The sequence below is a fragment of the Podarcis cretensis genome, assembly GCF_951804945.1.
Source record: "Podarcis cretensis genome assembly, chromosome: 7".
NCBI lineage: Eukaryota > Metazoa > Chordata > Lepidosauria > Squamata > Lacertidae > Podarcis > Podarcis cretensis.
In genome coordinates, this window is record NC_137176.1 from 20,623,595 (window position 1) to 20,645,870 (window position 22,276).

General features: G+C 46.2%; 1 long non-coding RNA gene across 1 annotated transcript; it reads left to right on the forward strand.

Moving 5' to 3' along the window:
* The first annotated feature begins 87 nt into the window (after nt 1–87).
* Nucleotides 88–21,239, forward strand: LOC307220978. Its single transcript, XR_013841243.1, has 3 exons — nt 88–218; nt 5,620–5,723; nt 21,125–21,239. It is a non-coding gene; the product is annotated as an uncharacterized lncRNA (long non-coding RNA).
* Nucleotides 21,240–22,276: the final 1,037 nt, after the last annotated feature.

Here is a 22,276-nt window from a genome sequence, read left to right on the forward strand (position 1 = left end):
TGCTAGGTTGGCAGGCGCTGGGACCGAGCAGCGGGAGCGCACCCGCCGCAGGGATTCGAACCGCCGACCTTTCGATCGGCAAGCCCTAGGCGCTGAGGCTTTATACCTTAGGCTGCCCCTTATATAATGAAGCAAGAGAATGGTTTTTGACACCTATAATGACAAGGTCCCTGGCCAGAATCCTTCTGACATGATTCTTTATCTCCTCACAGACATAGGTAAGTATGTGACCTGGTGTGTAGCACTTTTTGCAACTGCTGCCAGGAAAATTAGAAGAAATTATATAGCCGAGATAGCTATCAACTGTAAAGGAGATGAATTTATTTGACCCCATCTACATCAAGCTGCATCTTTATTACTAAACCTTGTATATAATTGTCTATTGTATTATTTAACATTACTTTTAATATATTAGTGGCCCCACTGTGATTTTAGCTTATAAATTTTATTGTCTAATGTTTCAATATTTATATTAAGGAGTTTCTATAGCTTTGTGCAGATTAGGACATGTTTTGACAGTACAAATGTTTTAAGTTTTTGTATCAAACTAGTATATATTTTATTGAATGACATTGTATACATTGCAGCAGCCTTTGGCTATAAACAATAAACTTGACCAAAGGTCAAAGATAAAGGTAAAGGGACCCCTGACCCTTAAGTCCGGTCGTGGATGACTCTGGGGCTGCAGAGCCCATTTCACTTTAGTGGCCGAAGGAGCCAATGTTTGTCCTCAGAAAACTTTCGGGTCATGTGGCCAGCATGACTAAGTCACTTCTGGCGAACCAGAGCTGCACATGGAAATGCCGTTTACCTTCCTATTTATCTACTTGCACTTTGACATGCTTTTGAACTGCTAGGTTGGCAGGAGCAGGGACCGAGCAATGGGAGCTCACCCCGTCGTGGGGATTCAAACCACCAACCTTCTGATCGGCAAGCCCTAGGCTCTGTGGTTTAGATCACAGCGCCACCCGCGTCCCTTATCATATTGGCTACTTCTGTCCTAAAGCAAGGTAGATATTAAATGTAACTGGTATAGTGATGTGTGTTTTCCTGTTCCTTTGAGTAGATATGATACTAGAGGTGTGCTGTACCAGTTACAATAGTTATAATAGATCACAATGCCAACGATCCAGCAAACTTTAGTCAAATTAAGTCCCATCACCTTCAATAGGACTGTGTTATAAGACTGACTGGTTTTCATTTATGGGCTCCCAGCTCAACTTTCTGTTTGGTCAGTACCTGCTTGCCTCCAGACCACCAGTCCTGATATTGTACCTGACAGAGTGCATGATGGCTACATATCAAACATAAGACACACATGTGTGTGTTTTTACTTGGCTTCCACTTTAAAACTCACATCAGTGAAAATTCATCACTTTTTGTTGTTCCTCTTAGTGTTCTTAGAGTTGTATATTGAAACTTATTAGCAGTTTTATATCTTCAGCCATATCAGCAATAAATTATATACTTTTTAAGGGGAAAATGTAAGAGGCATAGCCATAACTGTGAATTGTATGCAGCTGGGAGCATAACCTGTAGATTTACTGCTATTTTGAATTGTTCTTTTTGCTTGAAATACTGGAAATGTAAGAGAATGATAATCACACTGGGTTACTACAATCTGCTTGTCAAAGGGTCATTTTAAAATATTTTAACTTGTTGACAGCTTTCTATTTTATGTTGCAGAAGTTACCATAAACAAGTTGATTAACAGCTCTTGGCAACACAACAGATCATCTTTATCCCTCTGCTGAGAATTATGTACCAACATTAAGTCTGGAACTCCATTGGCTCAATTGGTTGTGAATTATTCCCTCTTATGAGCCAGCTAAATCTATCTTATTTTTCTCTGGCAACTTAATACAGTCAGTTAATCAACAAAGATGGAGGTAGGAGGAAAGAAAAACCCAACCCCTAAAAAATGCAATGGGAGATGCAAAATTAAGTGAGATTAATGGCAAATGCAACAAAAACTTTTTCTTTATTCTAAGTTCTATATAGAAAGAAGCATCATTAATTTGCAATTCCGCCTCTCTCATACTACATAAGGGAGTTTTATCTTCTATCACTGAAACTGTGATTACCCCAGACTTTCAAGTATTCAAACTGAATTCATGCATCTCACACCTTCATGTCATAGTTAAGTAGCTGCCTTATACCAAAATCAGGCCTTCTACCTGAGTATTGTCTGCACTGACTTGCACCATCATTTGGCATCCAAAATCCCATCATTACATTTGTTGCCCTTCCAGACATTGGGGCAAGTTAAACTGAAGCTTTTATATGCCTGTTGTCTTTGTCCATGGAGTTTTCTTGGCAGGGATACTGGAGTGGCTTGCCGGTTCCTCCTCCAGGTGGATCACGTTTGGTCAAAACTCTCCACTATGACCTGTTCATCTTGGGTGCCCTGCTCGGCATAGTTCATAGCTTCTCTGAGTTCTTCAAGCCCCTTCGCCACGGCAAGGCAGTGATCCATGAAGGATCATTACATTTGTTGCCCTTCCAGACATTGGGGCAAGTTGATCGCCGAAGAATTGATGCTTTTGAATTATGGTGCTGGAGGAGACTCTTGAGAGTCCCATGGACTGCAAGAAGATCAAACCTCTCCATTCTGAAGGAAATCAGCCCTGAGTGCTCACTGGAAGGACAGATTGTGAAGCTGAGGCTCCAGTACTTTGGCCACCTCATGAGAAGAGAAGACTCCCTGGAGAAGACCCTGATGTTGGGAAAGATGGAGGGCACAAGGAGAAGGGGGTGACAGAGGACGAGATGGTTGGATAGTGTTTTCGAGGTTACCAGCATGAGTCTGACCAAGCTGCGGGGGGCAGTGGAGGACAGGAGTGCCTGGCGTTCTCTGGTCCATGGGGTCACGAAGAGTCGGACACGACTAAACGACTAAACAACAACAACAAACTGAAGCTGGACCAGATGTGGCCTACAAGCATGGTTGCCCTGATGATGGAGACACTAAACCCGAAGGCTGCTAACCCAGCATAGGTCCAGGAGAGACTGAGAGATTTATACTTCTATAGCCAACTCCTTTTCTTCATAGTTATCAGCTGGGTCACAAAGTATACCTAGCCCCTTTCTGGCTTCTCCCTCATCCTCAGTAAGCAACTAATGTGGAGGTGTCCAATCAACTAGAAGTGTGCTCCCCTGTTGGCTCTGGATTTCCCAACAAGTCCACCACAACCCCTTCAGAGATGGTTGGGAAGATGTCTTTGAAACTGAGTATCACATCAGCCTCTTCAGAATCCCTCACTGTGATGGGATCTCTCACAGAGTCCCATTGTCTGCTCCTCAGACCTATACAGCTACTTTTCATTGCCAGCCAGCTCAAGGGGTTATGGGAATGGAGCTACCCTTAGGCCATGATAGATATGTCCTACCTAAGGCTGTCGAGTTAGGCTATGATGAAGCAGGCAGCTGAAGAAAGAAGTTGAAGAAAGAAAGTTGAAGAAAGAAACTGGTCAGGTTATCACATAGCACACTACTGGAAGCCAGAGTGGAGTCACCAGCTAATATAGAAACAGGAGGTTCTCCCAGCTCTTAAGTTTGGAGGACACCTGTATTGGGAAGTGAAGTTAATGATGATTGTGTGGATTTTCACTGCAGATTTTTCATCAGTTTTTTTGAAGAAGAAAAAACACATTTTGGCCCTTAAGCACAATTGTTGCCTCGTGTGGGAGTGATGTGAAAAAGAAAGGGAGTTGAGGGGAAAGCTAGGAGATGTGACTATGGAAACATTGTACTTAAATGATCATGCTGAAGAGAAAAGCACATTAATGTGACATTAGATTTCAAGCAATGCCTCCTCTTTCCAGTATCTCAAAAGGTCTGTCCTTTGTACCATCTAATTACAGAGATATGTATCTACATAATGACAGCCCATTATGAAGTTCCTGCTCAATTAAGATTTGGGTCTAGCTCTTCTGTCATAGGTGTAATGTGGTTTCCAGTTCTCTATGGGTCCATCACAGAATGCCCTACTAATTTTAGCACAGCAAGCTCGCATGAAAAGAGTTGATGGTTACTAGTAATAACAGCAAGGCATGGGGGGTACCAACATTTCTTCCATAAGAACTGGGGCTCGGTGATGAATTTTATCCTGTAGGATGTATGTGGCACATCTTATTCATCTTGATGCTGAAGTGACTCAACCGGTGGGGCAGAGTTGCAATGCTAGCAACACGGGGCTCCTGCTATGTGCCTCCTAGCATCGATCTTCCCTTCTTCCCTCTCTCCTGGTAAGAAGGAGTGATTCCATGCATTGTTGCCACACCCCACTGGACAAACATCTTCTGCCTAAATATCTGCTTTCTGGTTTCGATGTTCGAATGCTATACCTGATGTATGAAAGCCAAGTATGGAGGTCCTGTTTTTTGCCCTGTGAGTTTTTTTCAAGGGGCCTGGGAATTATAGCTCTATGAAGGATTTCCTAACAACTCTCAGCACTTTTAATGTTCTACAGTTCCCAGGATTCCTTGGGTCAATCCTTTTAAAGTGGCATAAGGTAAAGGTAAAGGGACCCCTGACCATTAAGTCCAGTCGTGACCGACTCTGGGGTTGCGGCGCTCATCTCGCTTTATTGGCCGAGGGAGCCGGCATGCAGTTTCCGGGTCATGTGGCCAGCATGACTAAGCCGCTTCTGGTGAACCCAGAGCAGCGCACGGAAACGCTGTTTACCTTCCCACCAGAGTGGTACCTGCTTATCTACTTGCACTTTGATGTGCTTTCGAACTGCTAGGTTGGCAGGAGCAGGGACCGAGCAATGGGAGCTCACCATGTCACGGGGATTCAAACTGCTGACCCTCTGATCAGCAAGTCCTAGGCTCCGTCGTTTAACCCACAGCGCCACCCGCGTCCCAATGTTAAAGTGGCATAAGAGTGCTTTAAATGTATTGTGTCAAAAAACCAGTGCAGAGGAGATCTTTAACTTCAAGTTGGAAATGTCCATTCTTGTGCTTAAGCTCACTTTCCTCCCCCCCCCTTTGCAACAACCCTTCAAGCAGACAGCCAATATCATTAGCATATTGAGGCAGTTACTTCTGGATTACTTCCACATACAGTGGTACCTCGGGTTATAGACACTTCAAGTTACAGGTGCTTCAGGTTAAAGGCTCCGCTAACCCAGAAATAGTACCTCAGGTTAAGAACTACGCTTCAGGATGAGAACAGAAATCGCGCAGTGGCAGTGCGGTGGCAGCAGGAGGCCCCATTAACTAAAGTGGTACCTCAGGCTAAGAACAGTTTCAGGTTAAGTACGGACCTCCAGAATGAATTGTGTTCTTAACCCGAGGTACCACTGTATCTTTTTGCAGTTAATCGTCAACAAACTGTTAAGCTTGCCATTTTACCCTGGCAAACCCATGAAATCAGTTGTCTGCCCAATTTCCTCGGAAAGGTGGTTTTATCTGTACAAAATGATTCAAAGGAGTATGTTGGGGGGTGCGGAGGAGAGGGGCACTGAAAGACAATTTTCCTGTTTACACATAAATAAGTCCTAACAAATCAATTTGAGTGACAAAATGTACATTACAGCAACGCATCCTGTGGTTCATTGGACATTGTACGGAGGTTTGTAACCCAAATATTTTGCTTTCCTCACATTTTTAACAGACTGCAAAAGGTCATATTTGCCTATTGATGTATCCTGTCACATGGGAAGAAAATGGTTACTGTCAACATCCCCAGAAGTGTGACTTGAAAGTTATGCATATCCAGTAAGTACATTAAATAACTGCCAGCTATATTGCAGTGAGATGGAGAAAGAATTTCCTCCTCATTCCCAATTTCAGCTGTCGTAAAAGAATGCCCCTTCCGATCTTCAGGAGGAGGGGGGGTTGTGGGATCACGACCCGCCCACACTCACTCTGCGAGGCTGGCGTCAGCCTCGCAGGAGACAGGGATTCACCCAATTAGCATACCCTGTGGCGCCAGCCAATTGGCTGGCAGCAGGGGCGGGCCTTCCTAGGGCCACTTAAGGTCAGGGCAGCCCCTGGCTCGCCCCCTTTCTTCCCTGGAGACGACGCAGTTTGCAGTTTGCAGTTTGGGTTTCCCTCAGCTGCTGGACCACGTGGAGTTATTTCGGAAGAGGCTTGCCGGCAGGGAAGTTTAACTTTTGTTATTCCTTTCTCCTCTAGGAGTGAGCGCTGCTTAATTCGCCTTTATTGCGCTGCTCTCTTCATAATTGGGTACTTCGGCTGAATTTTAATTGATTGGGGTGCCTGGGGGGTGACTGCATAACCATTCGTTGTTAATTCCGCTGGTGCGTTGCTGTTTGTGTGTGTGTTTATTGTTCCCGTGGTCAGCAGAGGTGCTTCAGAATTTCCTCATCCTTCCTCCTTTGTCCCTTCTCCCCCTCTCTCCCCGTGGTTTGAATGCTCTTTAATCAGCTGATTTTAAACGGTCTCCATTCTGCCTCTTCGTTTCTCCCCCTCCCTTTAACAGCCGACTTTAATCAGTCTCCGTTCCGCCCCTTCATTTCCCCCCTCTAAACCACGTGGTTTGACTGCTTTTTTAACAGCTGATGTTGAACAGTCTCTGCTTCTCCTGCTGCATTTGTTATTTGTTATTCTGTTATTTGTGGACATTGTAATTGCTCCCATTCCCTGTTACCCTCCCCACCAGCTTGTTTAAAGTGGGCATTTTACTTCCGTGTCTGCTTGGGGTTTTAATTCTTCCCTGGGCTCCGAGCTCCTTCCCCCACCTCCCTACCCCTGCTGGGGGCTGCATTCTGTGGTTGTCATAGAAACGCTATTGCTGTTACTCCATTAAGGAGGCTTTTGTTGCCTGCTGGCTGTTTGTGTAGCCATAGAAACGTCTTTGTGTGCTGGCCGGCAGGGCAATTCACAGCTAATGAGCGATAATTAAGGGCATTGTCTCCAGAGGCTGATCTGGCTGTTTGGGTAGCCATAGAAACGTCTTTGTGTGCTGGCCGGCAGGGCAATTCACAGCTAATGAGCGATAATTAAGGGCATTGTCTCCAGAGGCTGATCTGCTATACGCTGTTGCATAGTACTGAGTTTGGTTCCTTGTTCCCCTGCCGGTCGCCATTTTGGGAGGCCACGTGTGAAGCTGGGGCAGCCATTTTGTTTAAGGGAAAGGGGCTGGCAACCGCATTTAAAATTTTAAATATTCTTGCCTGCGATTTGTTTTGAGTTTATATAGATTTCCCGTGGTTCTAGGCTCTGATACACTCAGGTCTTCTATCAGCGCACCTCTAAGCCACCAGCAGGGGAGCCCCTGCCAGTGCAGTTCGCTGGGAAATAAATAAATAAATAAATAAATAGACAAATAAATAAAAATAATAATAATAAAAGCCTCATACTTACGCTCCTAACTACTAATCAGTAAAAATCCAGGAGACAATACTAATATATATCACATTTGCAATTGGCAGCTACTGTTTATTTAGCGTTTTGCTGAACAACAAATTTCTATTTACGTTGGTTCCCGTCTTCTGCGAACACTGCCATCTAGCGGCAAGAAGTAAAATTGCAGCATTTTGTGAAGTGCATTTCAGATCCCTTATTTACAGCTACAGCCAGTGATTGTGGGGCAGATCAGGTTGCCTGTTTCCCATTGCGGTTGTTGATCATAAACAAAAACTAACTAACTAAATAAATAAATAAATAAGTAAAGATAGATAAATATAATAAATAATTAAATAAATAAATAAATAAATAATAAATAAATAATAATAAATAAATAAAAAAATAAAAAAATAAAAAAATAAATAAAAAAAATTGTTTTGGTAAAGATAGGTAGAAAACAATAAAAAAACATTAAATAAATAAATAAATAAATAAATAAATAAATAAATTCCCGATTTGCATAAAACTTGACTGCCCCCCCCCCAAGTCGCTGCTTTTGGCTTGGACATGGAGAGCAACAGCAATCCCCAACAATCTCAGCGTGGTAACGCCCTGGTACCAACAGGCCCTTGTAACCCTCAGGCCATGGCCCAGCTTTTTTCCGCGCTGCAAGCATTCTACGCACAGTGCAGGACACCCATCACTCCCTCCCCGAACATTGTCGAGGTGTCACAAGATTGCATACCAGACACCCCCCCCCAGTCAGCAGGGTCAGGATGGTCCCTCCACTAGTGCAGCCAACGTGGTTGAGCAGGCCCCCAGCAGGCCACGGACACGCTTACAAGCTGCCCGAACTCAAAAATCTAAGTCTGGTTCGCAAAAAGGCAAGGCACCAGCTAAAAAACCTAGAGCGAGCGCTCAAAGTGCCGGGCCATCGGTGGCCTCTACATCAGCCCCCCGCCAAGAGGTGGTGGATGTTCCCAGTGTATTTCGGGACAACCCTAGGCGACCGGGCACCTCGGAGGAGTCATCTTCCGAGGAAGAGCTGCCCCCTCAGCAGGTGGCCTCAGCCAGCGACCCGACCCCCGGTGACGACACATCACGGAGCGGAAAGCGGAAGGCGAAGAAGAAGCACCGGTCCAAGAAAAGCAAGAAGAGGGATACTTCGGACTCCGACGATGAAACAGGAGGGCACGGGAGTTGGCAGGAGATGAAGCTGCTTTGGCGTATGATGAAGACTTTTGGAGGAATGCCTCGCTACTGTCTTCAATGCGCTGGGACCAAAAGGACAACAATTGCTGGTTTGACCATGTGGGGCCCAATATCGAGAAGAAAGCCACCCAACAGCCAAAATTTGGTAAGGTGGAGACCCAACGCCGTAGGCAGTGCTGGGACTTCAACAGGGGTACCTGTCAGCGCGTTAATTGTAAGTACTTGCATGAATGCGATAGGTGCTTAGGCAGCCACCCTGCAGTCAACTGCTTCAAAGGGAGGCAGCAGCCCTTTCGGGGAGGCAGGGGTCACCTCGCTCGGGGAAACAGGGGTGGCTCCGTCGGACCAGCAGCCCCCGCCCAAGGGCCAGCTGGGGCTCGTTTCTAACATCTCCCTAGGCCTCGCGTGCTCTCCGATAAAATTGGAACCCTTGAGAGCATTGCTAAAGTTCTATCCAAATAGATGTGCAGCCCACCTACTGGATGAAGGGTTTTCTGAAGGTTTTAGAATTCCGGTTGCCTTCACTCCCAATTCCAGTTGCCCCCCTAACCAGAAATCAGTCTTGGAAAGGCCTGACATCGCGTTTAAAAAGATACAGAAGGAGGTTACAGCCGGCAGGGTGGCCGGTCCATTCGCAACTCCGCCTATCGAAGGGCTTCATATCTCCCCGCTTGGTATTGTCCCAAAGAAGGCCCCCGGCGAATTTAGAATGATACACAACCTGTCCTATCCCAAAGGAACCTCGGTTAATGACGCCATTCCCCAAGAGATGTGCACGGTGAAGTATTCGTCTTTCGATCAAGCTGTGCGGTTGGTGCGGAGCTTTGGCAGGGGCGCCTTTCTGGCAAAATGCGACATTGAGTCAGCGTTTCGCTTACTTCCGGTTCATCCGGAAGACTACCGCTGGTTGGGTTTCAAATTCCAGGGAGCTTACTTCACTGACAAAGCTATGCCCATGGGTTGTTCTATTGCCTGTGCTGCATTTGAGACTTTCAGCACATTCTTGGAATGGGCCCTAAAGTTTAGAACTGGCTCTCTAGGGGTGGGTCATTATCTCGATGATTTTATTTTGGTGGCAAGTGATGCAGGGGAGTGCAGGTCCCTCCTCCTGGCCTTCGAGTCCTTAGCTAGGGAGCTGGGGGTCCCTCTGGCAAGCGAGAAGACCGAGGGTCCGGTCACTACCATGACCTACCTCGGCATTGAACTTGATACCGTAGCCCAAACCTCGCGCTTACCGGCGGAAAAATTGGTTACCTTAAGAGAGCTTATCGGCCAAATGCTGCCCCTAAAGAAGGTCACCTTGAGGCAAATTCAATCCCTCCTGGGGCACCTCAACTTTGCCTGCCGTGTAATTTCCCCCGGTCGTCCTTTTTGCGGCCGCCTAGCAAAGCTGTCCACGGGCTTACGGTCACCCCATCATAGGGTACGCCTTTCCAAGGCAGTAAAGTCGGACCTCCTTGTTTGGTTGCAATTCCTGGATGGTTTCAACGGCATATCGCTTTGGCAGGATAGTTTGGCGCTGCAGTCTGATTTCCAAATACATTCGGATGCGGCTGGGTCCTTAGGTTTTGGGGTCTACTTCAGGGGCCAGTGGTGTGCCCAGCACTGGCCTCCCTCCTGGCAAGGCAAACCGATACTACGTGACCTGACATTCTTAGAATTCTTTCCCATCGTTGTTGCAATTCATTTATGGGAAGACCAGTTCAAAAACCATAGGGTGTGCTTTTGGACGGACAATCTATCGGTCATGTCAGTTTTGAATAAACAGTCATCACGCTCACCCAGAGTAGCGTCCCTTTTACGGTACTTTGTCCTTACCTGCTTGCGCTTGAACCTTCACGCTTCAGCCAAGTTTGTCCCTGGTATTGATAATAACATCCAGATGCTTTATCTCGTTTCCAGATGGAGCGCTTTCGCTCATTGGCGCCGGATGCGCAGCAGCAGCCGCAACCATTCCCGGAGCACCTCTGGAATATTGGCAACGAGAAGCAATAAAGGGAGTATTGTCTGCGCTAGCGCCCTCTACCCTGAGATCGTATAATAAGGCATGGCTAGACTTCACATCCTTCCGCATCAGAAAGGGACGGTCCAAGCCAGGCAGGCCACCGTCCAAGTCTGAAGTCATAGAGTATTTGGTCCATCTTAGAGATCTTGGCCGGGCCCCCAAAACCCTCAATATTCATTCAGCGGCTATATCCTTCTTTTCTAAAACTCTATTTTCAGCGGATCCCTGTTCGCATTTCGTGGTGCGTAAGATGCTTGAGGGCTGGCACAGGGCCAGGCCTCAAGGCCGGGACAGAAGAAGGCCAATAACTTTAGATATACTCACCCAAATCCGTAGGAAGCTCAGGGCCCTGTGTTGGTCAAGATATGAAGCAAGATTATTTTCAGCAGCGTTTTCTTTTGCATTTTTTGGCGCCCTACGCATAGGCGAAGTGGTCTGTGAGGACTGCGCAGCCTCTAGGGGACTATTGCTGGAGGACGTAACTGTGGGTAGTTCGCATGTAATGTTAAAAATCCGTAGTTCTAAGACTGATCAGCTTGGCAACGGAGCCTTGGTTCGCCTTCAGGCGACTCAAAAGGCGGGCCCTTGCCCTGTAAAGGATGCTAGAAAATACCTGTGTGTAAGACCAGGATCTCGGGGCCCCTTTTTCTTGCATTCCGACGGTTCCTCCCTCTCAAAGCAGCAGTTCACCAGGGTCTTGCGCAAAGCAATTGCCGCCATCGGGCTTCCCCAAGAGGAGTACGCCGCGCACTCCTTTCGCATTGGAGCAGCGACCACCGCCGCCCATATGGGCTTACCGGCGGAAAGAATTATGGACATGGGTCGATGGAAATCTAACGCATACCAGGGTTACATCCGTAAGCCCTTCTAAATTCCCCTCAGCTTTCTCCCCGGGCACTCCTCCTGATCCGGTTCTCCGATTCTCTCTTTTCAGGTACTGGTGTGGTTCGACTGTGGATCCTCGGCCACAGCATCGTATATTGGGCTAAGCGGCGCGCCGAACAAAGGGGCTGGGATAAGGAGCTATGGCTACCCAGCAGAGTCAAATTGTCATGGATCACTAGGAGGGGTATGCTTTGGGAAGAGTTTTTCCCAGTCGTATCCAGAAAAATCGCTGCCGAGGGCCCACCCAGTGCCATGGTCATCCAGCTGGGCGAGAACGACTTGGCATATAGGAAAGGGGTGGACTTGATATGGAACATTATCAATGACTTGGAATTGTTGAGGGCATCCCATGAAAACATTACAATAATTTGGTCTTCTTTGCTGGAAAGGCGATGTTGGCGGGATGCAGAGAAACCTGTGGCTGTGAATAAAGCCAGGAGGATTGTGGAGCGCACGGTGGCTCGTAGAGTGGCCGCATGGGGCGGTCGGGTCATTCAGCACCCATGCATACGGTTTGACAAGGAAATGCTTTATCGCTGGGATGGCGTGCATCTATCTGATGCTGGCAATGATATTTGGTTGGCAGATATTTTTCAAGGCGTTAGGGATTGGTTACAGGTCTGCGGGTATTGGCGGCGAGCCGGCTTGCGGCTCGGTGGCGGTAGGCATTGGCCGGGGTATTATCATGCAGATGAGGTTGGGGGGGAGGAACGCCATCACCTCCCCCAATGCTTGAAGGGTAGTTCGTTAAAGGACTCCGAGGGGCGACGCCTCGTCCGAAACCTACGGAGGCTAGGGCCTAAAGCGCGCCCCCGAGCGGTAACCCCTCGGGGAGCGCCCAGGGATATGCATCTCGGGTGGCTCCCCCTGTTGGTGTTTAACCCTTCCCGGTCAGACCGGATAGTCGGTTAGGGCCAATGCCTAAAGCCAATACCCTTCTTTCCTGTAATCAATAAAGTTGTGGCCATTTTCGCCCATTAACCTAAAACTCTGTGTCCGTTGTCTTCATTTATTCCACCTGTGGGGGGGAGGGAATAGCCACACAATGCCCCTTCCGATCTTCAGGAGGAGGGGGGGTTGTGGGATCACGACCCGCCCACACTCACTCTGCGAGGCTGGCGTCAGCCTCGCAGGAGACAGGGATTCACCCAATTAGCATACCCTGTGGCGCCAGCCAATTGGCTGGCGGCAGGGGCGGGCCTTCCTAGGGCCACTTAAGGTCAGGGCAGCCCCTGGCTTGCCCCCTTTCTTCCCTGGAGACGACGCAGTTTCCCACCCACCCGCCCTTTAGGTTTTGCCACTGACCTTGCTATGGGCTTCAGCTGGTCGCCGCAAGGGGCCTGGTAGGAGTTTTTCCATTTGGCTAATTGGCTGGTTTTGTGAGCCACTTGGTTTTTTCGCCTACCTCGTAGCAAATCGTCACAACTCCCTCGGTTTTGGCGGTAGGCATTGGCCGGGGTATTATCATGCAGATGAGGTTGGGGGGGAGGAACGCCATCACCTCCCCCAATGCTTGAAGGGTAGTTCGTTAAAGGACTCCGAGGGGCGACGCCTCGTCCGAAACCTACGGAGTCTAGGGCCTAAAGCGCGCCCCCGAGCGGTAACCCCTCGGGGAGCGCCCAGGGATATGCATCTCGGGTGGCTCCCCCTGTTGGTGTTTAACCCTTCCCGGTCAGACCGGATAGTCGGTTAGGGCCAATGCCTAAAGCCAATACCCTTCTTTCCTGTAATCAATAAAGTTGTGGCCATTTTCGCCCATTAACCTAAAACTCTGTGTCCGTTGTCTTCATTTATTCCACCTGTGGGGGGGAGGGAATAGCCACACAAACAAATTAGTGGATATAAAACCTTGAGGAAAGAAGAATAAAGAATATAGTATATGGACAACCACACACTTTCTCAGAGAATTGAAGCAGATGAATAATAATAAAAAATAATGCCCAAATGCCTGTGTTTGTTTTATGAGTAAACAGCCCTCACTCCCCAATCCACTCCTACTGGAATGTTTCCAGTAATGCAACAAGCCACATATTTCTGATTCTTGGCAAGGGTAAACCTTTTAGTATAAATAATAAGCAGCTTTAATATGAGAACAGTAGAATGGAGTTCAGTGCCACATAAACTGGTAGCACTGGCACCATGGCAGCAGAGGGGAATCCTCCTCAGCAACATAAGCTCAGATATTCTAATAAGGTTGGGAGATGACACTGGAAATGGTTTAGCGAAAGATGACCTTGGATCCCCAAAGGGCCCTAATGGAATAATCAGGGTACTTTTTGAATGAATTCAATAATATTCAGTTGGGTAATATCAAACTTATTTGTTGGGATTTTTAGGGAGTTGAGGGAGGATTTTAATTTTACCTAATGTGGAAAGACTATGACCAAATAATGATGGGTTTTGGATGAGGACTATACCTAGGACGCGGGTGGCACTGTGGTCTAAACCACTGAGCTTCTTGGGCTTGCCAGTCAGAAGGTTGGTGGTTCAAATCCCTGTGACGGAGTCAGCTCCTATTGCTCTTTCCTAACTTCTGCCAACCTAGCAGTTTGAAAGCATACCAGTGCAAGCAGATAAATAGGTACTGCTGTGGCAGGAAGGTAAACGGCATTTCCATGCACTCTGGTTTCTGTCACAGTGTTCTGTTGTGCCAGAAGCAGCTTAGCCCTGCTGGCCACATGACCTGGAAAGCTGTCTGTGGACAAACTCGGCCTGAAAGTGAGATATGAGCGCCACAACCCCATAGTTGCCTTTGACTGGACTTAACCATCCAGGGATCCTTTACCTTTTATACCTAGGAAACCTTTGTGCTCCCAGTGTTCTAAGGCCAGGTTTACACATTCATAATAACAAAAGAACCTAAAAAGAGCCTTCTGGGTCAGGCCATCTAATCCTATGGGAAGCCTCCAAGCAGGTCCCAAGAGCAGCAGCACTCTCCCCTCCTATGATGTCCAGCCCATGGTCTTCAGAAGCATAATGCCTCCAAAAGTGGAAAAATAACCCTTGATAGCAGTGCATCATGATAGACACCTTTCCCCGCCTGGTTCACCACTAACCATTGCAATTCTAGGTTTCCTAAAAGCTCTTCTTTCCCTTTACAGCCTAAATGCAGCTACTAGATTCCTGGAAAAATGTGTGTCCTGGACCTCTCTTTGTTGTTGTTGTTGTTGTTGTTTGCAGTCAAGCAGTCATCATTTAAATTTCTCACAGTACCCTTGAATGAGGATGTCAGGGGGCAGTCTGAGAAATATAGACGACAGCTGCTCCCTGAAAATTGGAGCTCACCTTGAGGTTGGGCATTTTGCTCTTTTTGAATTCTCCTGTTGTGTATATATGTGCATGCCTGTAGATTAGGTCTGAGAAGGGCCAGCCCAGGACATTTTGGCACCTGAGGTGAAACACAAAATGCTGGTCCCCCATTAAAGATCCACATCAGGAATACAAGTGGGGAATAAAGATGTGCATCAGGAACAAAGGGGTCAGGGGCAAACTTTGGTAATCTTTCATAATATGGTGTCCTGTGGAAGTCCAAAATTTGGTGCCCCCCAAATAGATCTCAATTATGGATCTTCTCAATTTTGTGCCCCCTTGGCTAGATGCTCTGTGCAGCGAAACTGCTTGTACCTCCCCAAATCTGTCACCCAGGGGGTAAGTGAAAATCTACATCAGGAACAGGGGGTGGGGGTGGGAATCAAAACAACCTTACCTGATTGTTTATCTGGGTATATCAAAGACCATAATAGAAGTGAGGGTTGGTGCAGTGCCTCCTATTTGCTGAGAGGCAGTACACTGGAGTGGTGGCATTGGGTGGGGGTCTGCCAAGGAGACACCAGATCTAATGGGTGCTGCAGCCACTGCTGCTACCATGGAAGCAACAGTGGGAGATGCTTTCTTTGGAGGACAAATCTGCCACCACTGTGGATCTGCCACCTGAGGCAGTCACCTCACCTTGCCTCGTGGGTGGGCCGGCCCCTAGACCTGAGAGATTGCAAGGTAAGTAATTAGATAATCAGATAGGTCACACTCCTGAACTGCTAACTGTTTAGATGCTGATGAATCAGAGACTTTTGAATTCCAGATGGCTGGAAGGCTCTTATCCACATGGTCAAATGAGTATCAGAACTAGACCTATATCTATTAAGAGTGTAGCATGAGAAATAATCCTGGACTTGCATACAGAAATACTTGGTTAAAGTGCATTTGATGAGGAGGTAATCCTCCAGTATATACATGGACAGGTGAAAACAGCTGGCTGGATCTTCTCTCACCCTACATGGTTTTCTCTGCAAAATATTGTGATTGTTTAACCATTTGTTAATTGGTGAATAGATGGTTTAAAGAACCACTGAGGATTTTGTTTCTTCATTTTCCAAAAAGATACATATAAGCAATTGTTGTAGTACCATTAGAAGCATGTCTGTAACATTATACTCTACTTAGAAGCTCAGTGCATTAGTTCATACTGTATTTTTGTGGTGTTGTATAGTATGGGTAGAGTGATACAACTTTCATAACATATATCAGCTTAATTAATCTCTCACATTTGGCGGGAGAAATAAAAAGCTCCCATGTCATCAATTAAGTTCAGAGACACTCAGGGCCAGGGCACATAATCAGCAGCCTGGGAGCTATTTGGTTTCAAGATTGCTTCAGCCAAATGAAAGTCATTGCTCTCCATCTATCATGTTGTATTTAAAGAGCAAGTTGCTGAAAATACAATATTGGTAGCATTTGCCTGCGGCTACCAATGTAGCAATCACTTGGGAAATTCCTATGGATCTAGACCCGCTGAGCCAAACACATCCCACCAGTCATGGAGGACAGCTGTACCCCTGTCCTTTTTTGGGGGTGAGGGGTATTGTGATTTGTTTGTTTGTTGCTACCCACCCTTATAAGGAGAGTGGGGTGGTTTGAGCATGTGGAAGGCCACAAATTGTGGTTTGTGGGCTGGACTTGCCTTGGTGGATTCTATACTGTAGGCTGATCCACACCATAACTTTAAGTTGCATGGCTTCCCCGAAGAATATTGGGAACTGCAGTTTGTTGAGTGTGCTGGGTATTGTAGCTCCGTAAGGGGTAAACTACAGTTCTCAGGATTCTTTGCAGGAAGCCATGCACTTCAAATGTGCTTTCAATGTGCGGTGGGTGTGTGACCTGTGTTGTAAACAGACTCGAGGCAACTGCACTTTTCTCCTGTATGAATCATAGAATCATAGAGTTGGAAAAGACCACAAGGGCCATCGAGTCCAACCCCCTGCCAAGCAGGAAACACCATCAGAGCACTCCTGACATATGGTTGTCAAGCCTCTGCTTAAAGACCTCCAAAGAAGGAGACTCCACCACACTCCTTGGCAGCAAATTCCACTGTCGAACAGCTCTTACTGTCAGGAAGTTCTTCCTAATGTTTAGGTGGAATCTTCTTTCTTGTAGTTTGGAGCCATTGCTCCATGTCCACTTCTCTGGAGCAGCAGAAAACAACCTTTCTCCCTCCTCTATGTGACATCCTTTTATATATTTGAACATGGCTATCATATCACCCCTTAACCTCCTCTTCTCCAGGCTAAACATACCCAGCTCCCTTAGCCGTTCCTCATAAGGGATCGTTTCCAGGCCTTTGACTATTTTGGTTGCCCTCCTCTGGACACGTTCCAGTTTGTCAGTGTCCTTCTTGAACTGTGGTGCCCAGAACTGGACACAGTACTCCAGGTGAGGTCTGTCCAGAGCAGAATACCATGGCACTATTACTTCCCTTGATCTAGATGCTATACTCCTATTGATGCAACCCAGAATTGCATTGGCTTTTTTAGCTGCCGTGTCACACTGTTGGCTCATGTCAAGTTTGTGGTCAACCAAGACTCCTAGATCCTTTTCACATGTACTGCTCTCAAGCCAGGTGTCACCCATCTTGTATTTGTGCCTCTCATTTTTTTTTTTTTTATTGCCCAAGTGCAATACTTTACATTTCTCCCTGTTAAAATTCATCTTGTTTGTTTTGGCCCAGTTCTCTGATCTGTCAAGGTCGTTTTGAAGTGTGATCCTGTCCTCTGGGGTGTTAGCCACCCCTCCCAGTTTGGTGTCATCTGCAAATTTGATCAGGATACCCTTGAGTCCATCATCCAAGTCATTGATAAAGATGTTAAATAAGACCGGGCCCAAGACAGAACCCTGTGGCACCCCACTAGTCACTCTTCTCCAGGATGAAGAGGAACCATTGATGAGCACCCTTTGGGTTCGGTCAATCAGCCAGTTACAAATCCACTGAGTGGTAGCATAGTCAAGACCGCATTTTACCAGCTTCTTTACAAGAATATCATGGGGCACCTTGTCAAATGCCTTGCTGAAATCAAGGTAGGCTACATCCACTGCGTTCCCTTCATCTACCAGGCTTGTAATTCTGTCAAAAAATGAGATCAGGTTAGTCTGACATGACTTATTTTTCAGAAATCCATGCTGACTATTGGTGATCACAGCATTCCTTTCTAGGTGCTCACAGACTGTTTGCTTAATGATCTGCTCCAGAATCTTCCCTGGTATTGATGTCAGACTGACTGGGTGGCAATTATTTGGGTCCTCTCTTTCCCCCTTTTTGAAAATAGGGACAACATTTGCCCTCCTCCAGTCTGCTGGGACTTCGCCTGTTCTCCAGGAATTCTCAAAGATGACTGCCAGTGGTTCTGAGATCACATCTGCCAGTTCTTTTAATACTCTTGGATGCAGTTCATCTGGCCCTGGAGACTTGAATACATCTAAACTAGCCAAGTATTATTGTACTATCTCCTTAGTTATTCTGGGCTGTGTTTCCTCTGCTGAATCATTTGCTCCAAATTCTTCAGGACGGGCATTGTTTTCTTTATCGGAGAAGACTGAGGTAAAGAAGGCATTGAGGAGTTCAGCCCTTTCTGTGTCCCCTGTTTGCATTTCACCATCTTCTCCTCTGTTACATTTCACCATCTTCTCCTCCTCTGTTTCTTTGTTCTTCCTTTATTCCAGGATGGTAAGTAGGCATTGTGATTCTAAGCAAATGAGTTTCCTTGGAAGGGGTCCCTGCCCTTTAGATTCCCGCAAATATATTAGTTGGAGGGAAATGATGGCAAATTGATAAGGTTTTGACTGCTCCCAAACAGAATGGAACTGAGCAAAGGTTAGAGACAATAATGATTGCAGGAAGGAAGGGCCCTGACAGAGTACAACATGAAATGTCACACAACATTTCGTGATATCTTCATTTTAAAGTATGCGTGGTTATTTACCCCACGTATTTTTAAAATACGGGCTTAACTATGTGTAATAAGCCATACAAAAGTGAAGAGATTAAGTTTAATGAAAGCTGGCAGCATATACTTATGGCCAAGCAGATAAGATAGAGGGGGGTATTTACTTTGGGCCTGTGTGCAATAATCATAGAAATGTGAATGAAATCAAAACATTCACATTTGTTTACTAATGTTGAGGCACTGTAGCCTAAGAAATGTCGCGCTGGATCAGGCCACTGGGCTGGAAAACGTACGGAAAATGCCAGTTAACACGATCAAGGGGTCAGAACAACTTTCCTTGCACAGGAAGGTGCAAACATTTGAGGTTTTCATAGAATCACAGAATTGCAGAGTTGGAAGGGACATTCATGGTCATCTAGTCCAACCTTCAATGTAGGAATCTCAACTAAAGCATCCATGGCCGTCCAACCTCTCCTTAAAAAAAATCCATATCTTCTCTTGGTCTCCTATTTTCCAGGCTAAACATACCCAGCTCCCTCAACCTTTGTAAATTCCCATTCTTTGTAACCTCGAGAAAATGAAAAATAATAATAATCAGGAACTAGTTGTTGTTTTTATCAGTAACAATGTGTTCCTCAAAGTAGTTGTATGGAATCGACTTATCGCTTGCTACCTAAGGCCCTATCGTCACTATATGTTTAAAACAATGCCATACCACGTTAAACAGTCATGGCTCCCTCTAAATATTTATGGAAACTGTAGTCTCCATAAATAACAACAATAACAATATAACAACAACAACAACAACAACAACAATAAAATAAATAAATTTTATTTATACCCTGCCCTCCCCGGCTAGAGCTGGGCTCAGGGCAGCTAAGACCAGTAAAATTACAGTAAAAACATAATGGGGGGGGGGGGACCAATTTAAAATACAGGTTAAAATGCAATTTAAAATGCAGCCTCATTTTAAAAGTAGCCCATAAATCAAAACCATAAGGGGAGGGAAACACAAGGGTCAGACTGATTCCAAACCAAAGGCCAGGCGAACAGCTCTGTCTGCAGGCCCTGTGGAAAGATGTCAAGTCCTGCAGGGCCCTAGTCTCTTGTCACAGTGTTCCACCAAGGCGGGGCCAGCACTGAAAAGGCACTGGCCCACATTGAGACCAATCTAACCACTTTGCGACTTGGGACCTCCAAAATGTTGTCATTTGTGGACCTTCAGGTCCTCCGCGGGGCATACCAGGAGAGGCGGTTCCGTAGATACGTGGGTCCTAGGCTGCATAAGAGTTGAGAGTTGTTAGGAGTCCCCAATACCCTCACAGAGCTGCAATTCCCAAAGTAGTTTAAGAGTGTGACCAGAAAAGGAATATAGGATGTGGGGTTTTAAAAGGAGGGGGACTTCAAAAGCTGACATAGAGGTCTGCATGGTGATTTCTTTAAGGTGCATGTACAGAGTTGAGCTGAGTGAGAGTCCTGAACATTGCGTGAAAAGAATAAAGGACTCAACAACCCTCTTCTGTTGTTGTTGTTTAGTCGTTTAGTCATGTCCGACTCTTCGTGACCACATGGACCAGAGCACGCCAGGCACTTCTGTCTTCCACTGCCTCCCGCAGTTTGGTCAAACTCATGCGGGTAGCTTCGAGAACACTATCCAACCATCTCATCCTCTGTCGTCCCCTTCTCCTTGTGCCCTCCATCTTTCCCAACATCAGGGTCTTTTCCAGGGAGTCTTTTCTTCTCATGAGGTGGCCAAAGTATTGGACCCTCAGCTTCAGGATCTGTCCTTCCAGTGAGCACTCAGGGCTGATTTCCTTCAGAATGGATAGGTTTGATCTTCTTGCAGTCCATGGGACTCTCAAGAGTCTCCTCCAGCACCATAATTCAAAAGCATTCTTTGGTGATCAGCCTTCTTTATGGTCCAGGGCCATTAAGAAATAAAGGGCCATTGAGAGCCATTGGCAATGCAAGGGAACTGTCCTTCCCCACCCACCCACTTGCCCTGAGGTGTGGTCTGAGTATTTGGTTTGAGCGCAAAGAAACACCATTTACCTTCCTGCCACAATGATACCTATTTGTCTACTTGCACTGGCATGCTTTCAAACTTCTAGGTTGGCAGAAGCTGGGACAGAGCAATGTGAGCACTCAGGGCTAATTTCCTTCAGAATGGATAGGTTTGATCTTCTTGCAGTCCATGGGACTCTCAAGGGTCTCCTCCAGCACCATAACTCGAAAGCATCAATTCTTCGACGATCAGCCTTCTTTATGGTCCAGCTCTCACTTCCATACATCACTACTGGGAAAACCATAGCTTTAACTATACGGACCTTTGTTGGCAAGGTGATGTCTCTGCTTTTTAAGATGCTCTCTTCTACCAAGTTCTACTTCTACCCTCTTCTACCAAGTTCCAAAGCCCTGATTCCTGGAGGATTCTTCCAATCCAAGAGTCAGCCATGTAATCTCCCTTCCCCATCTGAATGTTACTTCTCTAGAAAGAAAGAGAAGAAGCATTGCCTCCTCTACTGAAATCTGTAAAACTGTCCCTGGCAGCAAACCTACGCGTAGCATTTTCAGAGAAAGGAGCAAAAGCACAATAAATCAGCAAAGGCAAGACAAGTTGATTACAGCTAATGAAATGCACTAGCATGGTGTTTTGTGGTGAGCGTGTTCAGTTCATTTTGGAAGAGTGATGATCAGGTACAGTTGGAAAATTATTAGTCTGCAACAGCTGTTAAAACTAGGCTGTGCTTCTGTCTCATATACAAAACCAATGGGAAAGTGCATGTGTGCCCAGTGTGTGCACAATGGATTTCTAAGAGCATTATTTTATTTTATTTTCTATGGGAGAGATACTGTTCCAACTGAGTATCACATTCTGTTATGAAGCAGAATGGAGATTGTCAGACTCAGTTTGCATGTAGAGTGATGTGAAACCATCTCTCTATCTCTCTCATACCCTCCAACATTTCTCTGATGAAAATAGGGACGCCCCATTCCATAATGATAATTTTACTATTCATACCAAACACATCTTACTGGGTTGCCACAGCCACTCTTGGCAGCTTCCAACATATATAAAAACGTAACAAAACATTAAACATAAAAACTTCCCTATGCAGGATTGCCATCAGATGGCTTAACTCCATACCCTCCAACCATTTTCCAATGAGAATAGGGTCATTCTAAGGAAAAGCGGTACATTTTGGGCTCAGATCAGAAACTGGGATGGCTTCTCTAAATCAGGGACGTCCCTGGAAATCAGGGATGTCCCTGGAAATCAGGGATGTCCCTGGAAAACAGGGACACTTGGAGGGTCTGCAAAAGAAAGGGAAGCCCAACTAAGGCTGAAATGGTCATTGATAAGGGTAGATAGGAAACCCTAAGATCTGGGACTGAGAGGGAGTGAATTTTGCCATTCTATGGTACAAGGCCCATCAATTTCTTAGTTCTGAAAGGCATTTGGTATACATATGAAGGAGGAGCCAATAGGGTCTGACAGTGGAGTGACAGCAGGAAGATGGGACCATAATAATCAAAGGATATGAGATCCCAGAGTCAACCGAAAGCAGTGCTGTTGATGAGATGCCTCAGAACATAATGACTTAGAACTCTGCTCTTCAGAGTGTGCAAAATAGCTGACATTA